Source organism: Myotis brandtii, unplaced genomic scaffold (genome assembly GCF_000412655.1).
Source record: "Myotis brandtii unplaced genomic scaffold, ASM41265v1 scaffold550, whole genome shotgun sequence".
Lineage (NCBI taxonomy): Eukaryota > Metazoa > Chordata > Mammalia > Chiroptera > Vespertilionidae > Myotis > Myotis brandtii.
In genome coordinates this window covers 3070134-3078113 of record NW_005370043.1, presented here as the reverse complement: position 1 = coordinate 3078113, position 7980 = coordinate 3070134, and positions in this window count along the sequence as shown.

The window sequence follows — 7980 nt, the reverse complement described above, 5'->3', positions numbered from 1 at the left end:
TATCTGGTCTTACTATGTAGTTGAGGAAAGTGAGGCCTTAAAAGGTCAGGCTGTACAAGTCACACAGGACAGCAAGGCAAGAACTCAGATGTCCTGATTCGTGTTTTGCTGTCCTCTCCAGAGGCAGTGAAGCCCTAAGGTTGAGAGTATGGACCCTAGAGTCAGATAAATTTGGGTTCAAATCCTAGCTTGACCACTTTCTAGCTATATGATGTTTTTTTAAAAAAATTGGTTTTATTATATTCAAAATGACGGCCAGGAACGGTCAACGACATTTTATCTGGTCTTACTATGTAATAGTTGAGGAAAGTGAGGCCTTAAAAGGTCAGGCTGTACAAGTCACACAGGACAGCAAGGCAAGAACTCAGATGTCCTGATTCGTGTTTTGCTGTCCTCTCCAGAGGCAGTGAAGCCCTAAGGTTGAGAGCATGGACCCTAGAGTCAGATAAATTTGGGTTCAAATCTTAGCTTGACCACTTTCTAGCTATATGATGTTTTTTTTAAAAAATTGGTTTATTATATTCAAGCATATATAACAAAATTTACCATTTTAACCATTGAAGGGTATAATTAAGTAGTGTTAAAAATATACTCACAAGTTGTGTAGCCATCACCCCTATCTATTTTCAAAACATTTTTATTGTTGGAGACCAGGTGTAAGCTGACACGGTCCTTGCACCTGAAGGGGCTAGCAAGGCTGGGACCCTTACCCACACAGTTTCCCAGACTTGTTTGGATGGCGGTTATCAGTAGAATGAGAGCAACCTTTGTAGAATGAGAACAGCCTTTCATGGCTTACCAAGAAGTCTGTAACTATTTACTGAGATTTGATGTATCGAGAATTTGTCCTTCTGCTCTGTCTCTCCCTTAGAGATTAAGAGGAACAAAGAATACATTCCTCTTGACAGACCTCCTATTCAGTGTTTTGTGTATAAAAGGCATTGCGTGGTTAATAAACTTACTGCAGTTTCTCGATTGACCTGTAGTCCTCCCAATCCCGCTCTCCTGTCTTTCTTTCTTTTCTCAATTCCCACCACCCTACCTCAGCCCAGTTCAACCTGTCAGGCTGGCCCTGACATTTTATCATCCCAAACAGAAACTGTACCCACTAAGCAGCAGCTCCCCAGCTCCTGGTAACCTCTTAATCTACTTTGTCTTTATGAATATGTCTATTTCACATAAGTAAAATTATAGTTTTCTGTGTGTATGTATGTGTATGTATGTGGCTTACTTCATCTAGCATAATGTTTTTGAGGTTCACCCATGTTGTAGCAGGCATCAAAACTTCATTCCTGTTTATGACTGAACAATATTCCATTGTATCCATTCCAAATTGGGCAAAGCCTTGTAAGCCAGACTGTTTGGTTGCCCATTACTCCAAATGGTCAAACATTTAGGACCACTTATTCCATTGTATGGAATATTATTCATTCATTAGTTGATGAACACTTGGTTGTTTCTACCTTTTGGCTATTGAAAATAATGCTGCTATGAACATGGATGTACAAGTATGTATTTAAATACCTGTTTTCAGTTCTTTTAGGTATATACCTAGAAGTGGAATTGCTAGATCACATGGTAATTTTATGTTAACTTAGACTTTTAAGTTTTTTCCACCTTAGCTGATTTGGCTCAGTGGCTAGAGCATCAGCCTGCGGACCGAAGGGTCCCAGTTTCGATTCCCGTTAAGGACATGTACCTCAGTTGCAGACTCCTCCCCGCCTGGGCTCTGGTCAGGGTGAGTGCAGGAGGCAAAACCAATCTATGTGTTTCTCTCACATTGATATTTCTCTCTGTCTTTCCCTCTCTCTTCTACTCTCTCTAAAAATCAGTGGGAAAATATCCTCAAGTGAGGATTTAAAAAAGTGTTTCCGTTTCCTCCTCTGGTAGTGGGAACAAGAATGAAATCCACTTCTCAGGATTGTGATTCAATGAGATCATGCATGTAAAAGTGCTGCCTGGGATGAAGTAAGTGCTCATTCAATATTTACTGTTATCATTATTACACTAAAATGGGCCTCCTGGTTGTTCTGAGCTCTTATTAAATCTCCCTGATAGATAAAAGTCTTCAGTGGCTCATCAGTATTTATCAATGATTTGATATTATCATATGAAGTCATAGCCCCAAGGAGGTGAACATTCCTGGTGTCAGTCATCATAGAAGAGGTGGAACCTCAGACAGGCAACTAGGACTCATGGAGTGAGATTCACAAAGGATGTTCTGCCCCTCTCTGAGGATGACCTGCCAGTGTCTGTACTTTGAGGAATACAGACTAGTGTGATGGCTGCTGAAACTGGGCAAGGCCTTGCAAGCCAGGCTGTCTGGTTGCCCACAACTCCAAATGGCCAAAAATGGCTCAGACATTTAGGACCACTTATGGTTGGAGGTATGGGTGGGGGTAGTCAGAGAAATCTTTATGAAGAAAGGGGGTTTGAGGTAGGCCTTGAAGGAGCGTTAGGACTATTAGGCAGAGGCATGGAGAGTGTGGGAGGAAGGCACTGCCAGAAGAGACGACAGCAGTCAAGTACGTGGAGGCTGGAAGGGCAGGATGTGCGTGGAATGGTAATGGTCCTGACTGCAGACATGAAGGAGGTGTGCTGTGGGGGATCCCTTAAGAATAACATCTGACAGGTAGATTGAATCAGGCTCTGGAGCCCTGAAATGGAAGGCTAGGGAGGGATGAGGAGCTATTTTTTTAAATGAGGAGCTATTTTTTAAAAATGTTATTTTTTAAAAAATTACACTTGGCATACATCATTATATTAGTTTCAGGTGTACACCCCAGTGATTAGGCGTTACATAACTTACTAAGTGATCACCCCAATAAATCTTACACCCATCTGACACCATTCATAGTTACATAGTCATTAAAATATTATTGACTGTGTTCCCTATGCTGTACTTTGCATCCCCATGACTGTTCTGTAACAACCAATTTGTACTTCTTAATCCCTTCAGCTTTTTCACCCATCCCCCAAAACCCCCTCCCATCTGGCAACCGCCAAAATATTCTCTGTATTTATGAGTCTGTTTTTGTTCTGCTTGTTCATTTATTTTGTTTTTAAGATTCAGTTGTTCATAGATATGTATTTATTACCACTTTATTGTTTGTATTTTTTTATCTTTTCTTTCCTTCTCTTTCTTCTTAAAGAAGACCTTTTAACGTTTTTTTAAAAAATAGATTTTTATTGATTTCAGAGAGGAAGGGAGAGGGAAAGAGAGATAGAAACATCAGTGATGAGAGAGAATCATTGATCGCCTGCCTCCTGCACACCCCTCACTGGGGAATGAGCCCGTAACCCAGGTATGTGCCCTGGTCAGGAATGGAATCATGACCTCCTCGTTCATAGGTCAATGATCAACCACTGAGCCATGCTGCTGGGCTAAATTTTTTTAAAATATATTTTTTATTGATTTCAGAGAGGGAGAGAGAGATCGAAATATCGATGAGAGAGAATCATTAATCAGCTGCCTCCTCCTCACATCCCCTACTGGAGATTGAGCCCACAACCCAGACATGTGCCCTTGACTGGGATTGAACTCAGGACCCTTTCAGTCCACAGGCTGATGCTCTATCCACTGAGCCACACCAGCTACTTTTTTTTTTTTTTGAGAGAGAGAGAGAGAGAGAAACATTGATGTGAAAGGAAGACATCAATGGACTGCCTCCTCCACAACTCCTACCAGGGATCGAGCCCACAACCCAGGCATGTGCCCTGACCAGGAATTGAATCAGCAATCTTTCAGTGCATGGGACAATGCCCAACTGAGCCACACCGACTAGGGCTATTTCATGTACTCTTTATAACAATTCTATGATAGGTGCTATTATTATCACCATCTTCATTTTTCAGATGAGGAAACAGGCAGAAGGACTTGCCCAAGGCCACAGAACTAGTCAGTGATGAAGCAAGGATTCAAGCAGTATAGAGCTCTCAGCTCTTAATAGCAATGCTATTCTGATTCTCATAATATAGACTGAAAATTCTATATACATACCTTTGAATAAATTATTCCAATTCTAAGAATTTAACCTGTAGATGTCTCATAGTTTGATATACAAAACAAATCATTTCAGCAATATTTATAATTTCCAGTAATAAATGCTGCATCAATAGGAGATTGGATTACAATCAGAAAAAGGAGGAAACACTTTATGTACTTTTTATGACAAGATTTCTAAAATGCATTAGGTTAAAAAAAAAAAAGCAAAAGCAAGAATGGTGTGTAGTAAATGCCTCCATTCTTCCCTCCAGAGAAGATATGTACTTTTTGCTTGTCTGTGCATAAAATATCTCTGGAAGGATACACAACAAGGTTATGAATTTAGTTGTCTATGGAAAAAATAGTTGGGAAGAAAAACTGTATAGATGTTGATATAAACAAAACCAATTTTGTATCTGGAGTGCTCTGAGCTTTGACCAACGCTGTCTTTAACAAAGCATACCAAAGCCTTCCAGTTGATGATTATCTGTGCTCCTTTAAATGTAGCCTTATATGCTATTGTTAGAAATAGCTGAAATGGTATAACAACTGAGATAAATATCAAACTGAAGTATTGATTATAAACAATCATTTTTCACAAGACCACCAGAAGGTACAGCCCCTGGCTTGTACTGCATCCCTGGTCTTATCAATCATTAGTATCTAAGTTATACTAAACAAAACAAGTATGTAACAGGGATCTGTTAGTGGAGAAAATTTGCGCAAAACTGCTGGATCATCTTTGCTCCAACCTGCATTCGTGTAAGTAAATTACCCTATAGTAAATTTTTTATATTCTATGGAGTTGCTTACTTCATTTGTTGGTCTTAAGATACTTTCTCATGGTGACCATTACACCTTTGCACACTGTTGGACAAGACTTTCCAGTGTACACCCTTTTTATACCTTTATAAAATTTTGAAGCGTGTGAACACATTACCATTTCAAAGTTGAGTTAAAATTTTTAGAAAGAAATAAGAAAGAGAGGAACAGAGAGAAACTGTTTTAACTGTATTAAATATTTTTTGAGAAATTGAGCCCTCCACCTATTGAGAGGAACAGAGAGAAACTGTTTTAACTGTATTAAATAAAATATTTTTTTGAGAAATTGAGCCCTCCACCTATTAACTTTATTCTCCCCTACCTCCTACAGATTTCTTTTCCTCTTGCATCTTCAACATGTCCTCTCTATTCACTTCTTCTCAGCTGACATATACACTCAAGACTTTTATCCCACATGAAATTTTAAAATCCTGACTTTAAATTCCCCGCTAATTTTCCTTTAATTTCTCTCCTATTTTCAATCAGACTTCTTGGTGAAATAATGTGATGGACACTTGTGTCTCTATCTTATTTCCCACTCATTGTAACTCATTGCAGTTTGGCCTCTGACCCCACCACCCTATTGGTACTTCTGTTAATTACATCAGCAATGACCTTCATGTTGCTGAATCCATCGGATGGAGGTCTTTCAGACCTTCTCTTATAAAAGCTCTCCATTAGCATTGTTGAGGACTTCCATCTTCTTTAAACCCTCTAATACGAAATATCACGTAGCTCTGGATTCTTTGTAATTCTTTTGTTTTTCCTCTCGTTCCCTCTGTCATCTTGTGTATGTCAAGTCTGTCCTTGGCCCTTCTCCATCTACATTCTTCTTGGCTGAAATCACCCCTCTCAAGGTTTTAACTATCACCAATATTCAACCTTTAACAAATAGGTACTGCTCGTTATCCTTACAGAGTTTAGAAATGGATGACTCTTAAACTAGAGACATTAACCATTGCCCCCTACACTCATCTGACTGTAGAGCTCTCTTTGCTTTCCTGCAACCTCTAGCCTCCTTGACCTCCCCAGAATCCTAGCCTTGTCTCTTCCTCTCCCAGGTTTGTCTCCTCCACTAGGCTCTGCTTGAATTTTCCTTCCCTGTGAAACTTTATTCAGGCAGTAAGCTGGAGAAATTACTGGACTCATCTCATTTGTTCCCCATGCCTCAGAGATCACTAGAGTTTATTGTCTGATGCTTAGTGTATTAAAGAAAATGATTACATCATATATTTTATCTTATTTATAGATAAATAGTTGTTTCAGGTGTGAGGAAATCCAATTGTTTTTTACTCCATCTTAGCCAAAAGCAGGAGTCTTACCAGAACATGAAGATATTTTACACCTATCCAAGTAAGTTTCATACTTGTTTTCTCTGAGCTTTCAGCCAAAATTGGGCAGCACTGCAGTTGCCTGACTCAGATGATTAGTATTAATTAGCTACAAATCAACTGGATAACTGACATTTATAGACTATTTCAATTCACAACAGTGGAATACTCATTCTTCTCTAGCTCACATGAAACATTCACCAAGATAGACTATATTCTGGGCCATACAACACACTTCAACAAAAATCATACAAAATATGCTCTCAGACCACATAATAACAGAAACCAGTAAGAGAAAGATAGCTGGGAAAATCCCAAGATACTGGAAATTAAATGACACACTTCTAAATAACACATGAGTCAAAGAATAAATCTTAAGAGAAATTTAAGAAATATGTTGAACTAAATAAAAATGAAAATACAACTTATTAAAATTTGTGGGTTACAGTGAAAGCAGTAATTAGAGGGAAATTTACAGCATTGAATACATATATTGGAAAAGAAAAAACATCTAAAATCAATACTCTAAGTTTCCACCATAGGAAACTAGAGGAAGAAAAGCAATATAAACCTAAATTAAGCAGAAAGAAATAAAAATAGAAATCAATAAAATTTAAAACAGGAAAGCAATAGAGAAAATTAACAAAACCAAAAGCTGGTTCTTTAAAAGATCAATAAGCCCTGGCCAGTGTGGCCTAGTTGGTTGAGTGTGGTCCCATACACTGAGAGGTAGCCCTTTCAATTCCCGGTCAGGGCTTGGTCCCCAGTAGGGGGCGTATAGGAGGCAGCCAATAGATGTTCCGCTTTCCATTTCTCTCTCTCTAAAAAAAATAAATAAATAAACCAATAAAAACATTTAAAAAATAGGTAAAAGAATGTAGTCATTGCACATAAATTACAACTTAATAAAGTTGATTAAGAACAAGAGTTAAATGAAAGAATCAACAGAAACATGGATCTAAGCGTTTGGAAGAAAAGTAATGTTGATACTGGGTAAAGGTGATTTAAAAAAATCTATTTTAGAGAGGGGAGAGGGAGAGAGAAACATCAATGATGAGAGAGGATCATTAATTGGTTGTTCCTGCATGCCCCCTACTGGGGATTGAGCGGCAACCCTGGCCCATAAATCCAATGGGGACCTCCTGGTTCATAGCTTGATGCTCAACCACTGAGTCACACCAGTGGGGCTGAGTAAAGGTGATTTTAAACAAAATTTGTAATATACCACTCTCATGCTCTTGTGCATTAGCTACAAAAGAAACAGAACTACATGAAACATTTCAGGTACTATTTTCCAAGGTGATAATCAGTTTGCTTTTAATAGAACAAAGAGGTCATTTATCATTAAAAAAATGACCAGTGGAGCCCAGCCAGCATGGCTCAGTGATTGAGTACTGACCCATGAACCAGGAGGTCACAGTTCGATTCCCCATCAGGGCACCTGCCTGGGTTGAGGGCTCCATCCCCAGTGGGGAGGGGGGGGGGGGCGGGCAGAGGGGGCCAATCAGTGATTCTCTCATCATTGATGTTTCTCTTTCCCTCTCCCTTCCTCTCTGAAATCAATAATAAAAAAATAAAAATAAAAAAAAGACTAGTGGAGCTCTAGTCGGTTTTGCCCAGTAGTTGCAGCTTTGGTTAGAGGACTGAAGGGTCAAGGGTTCATCCCAGACGGGTTGCAGGCTCCATCCCCAACCCCACTTGGGGCACCCGTGGGAGGCAAGCAAAGGACATCGATGTTTCTCTCTGTCTCTCCCTCTCCTTTCTACTCTCCCGAAAATAGCCTCGGGTGAGGATTAAGAGGAAAAAAAAAAAAAAAAGACTAGTGGTGCTGATAACTTTTTA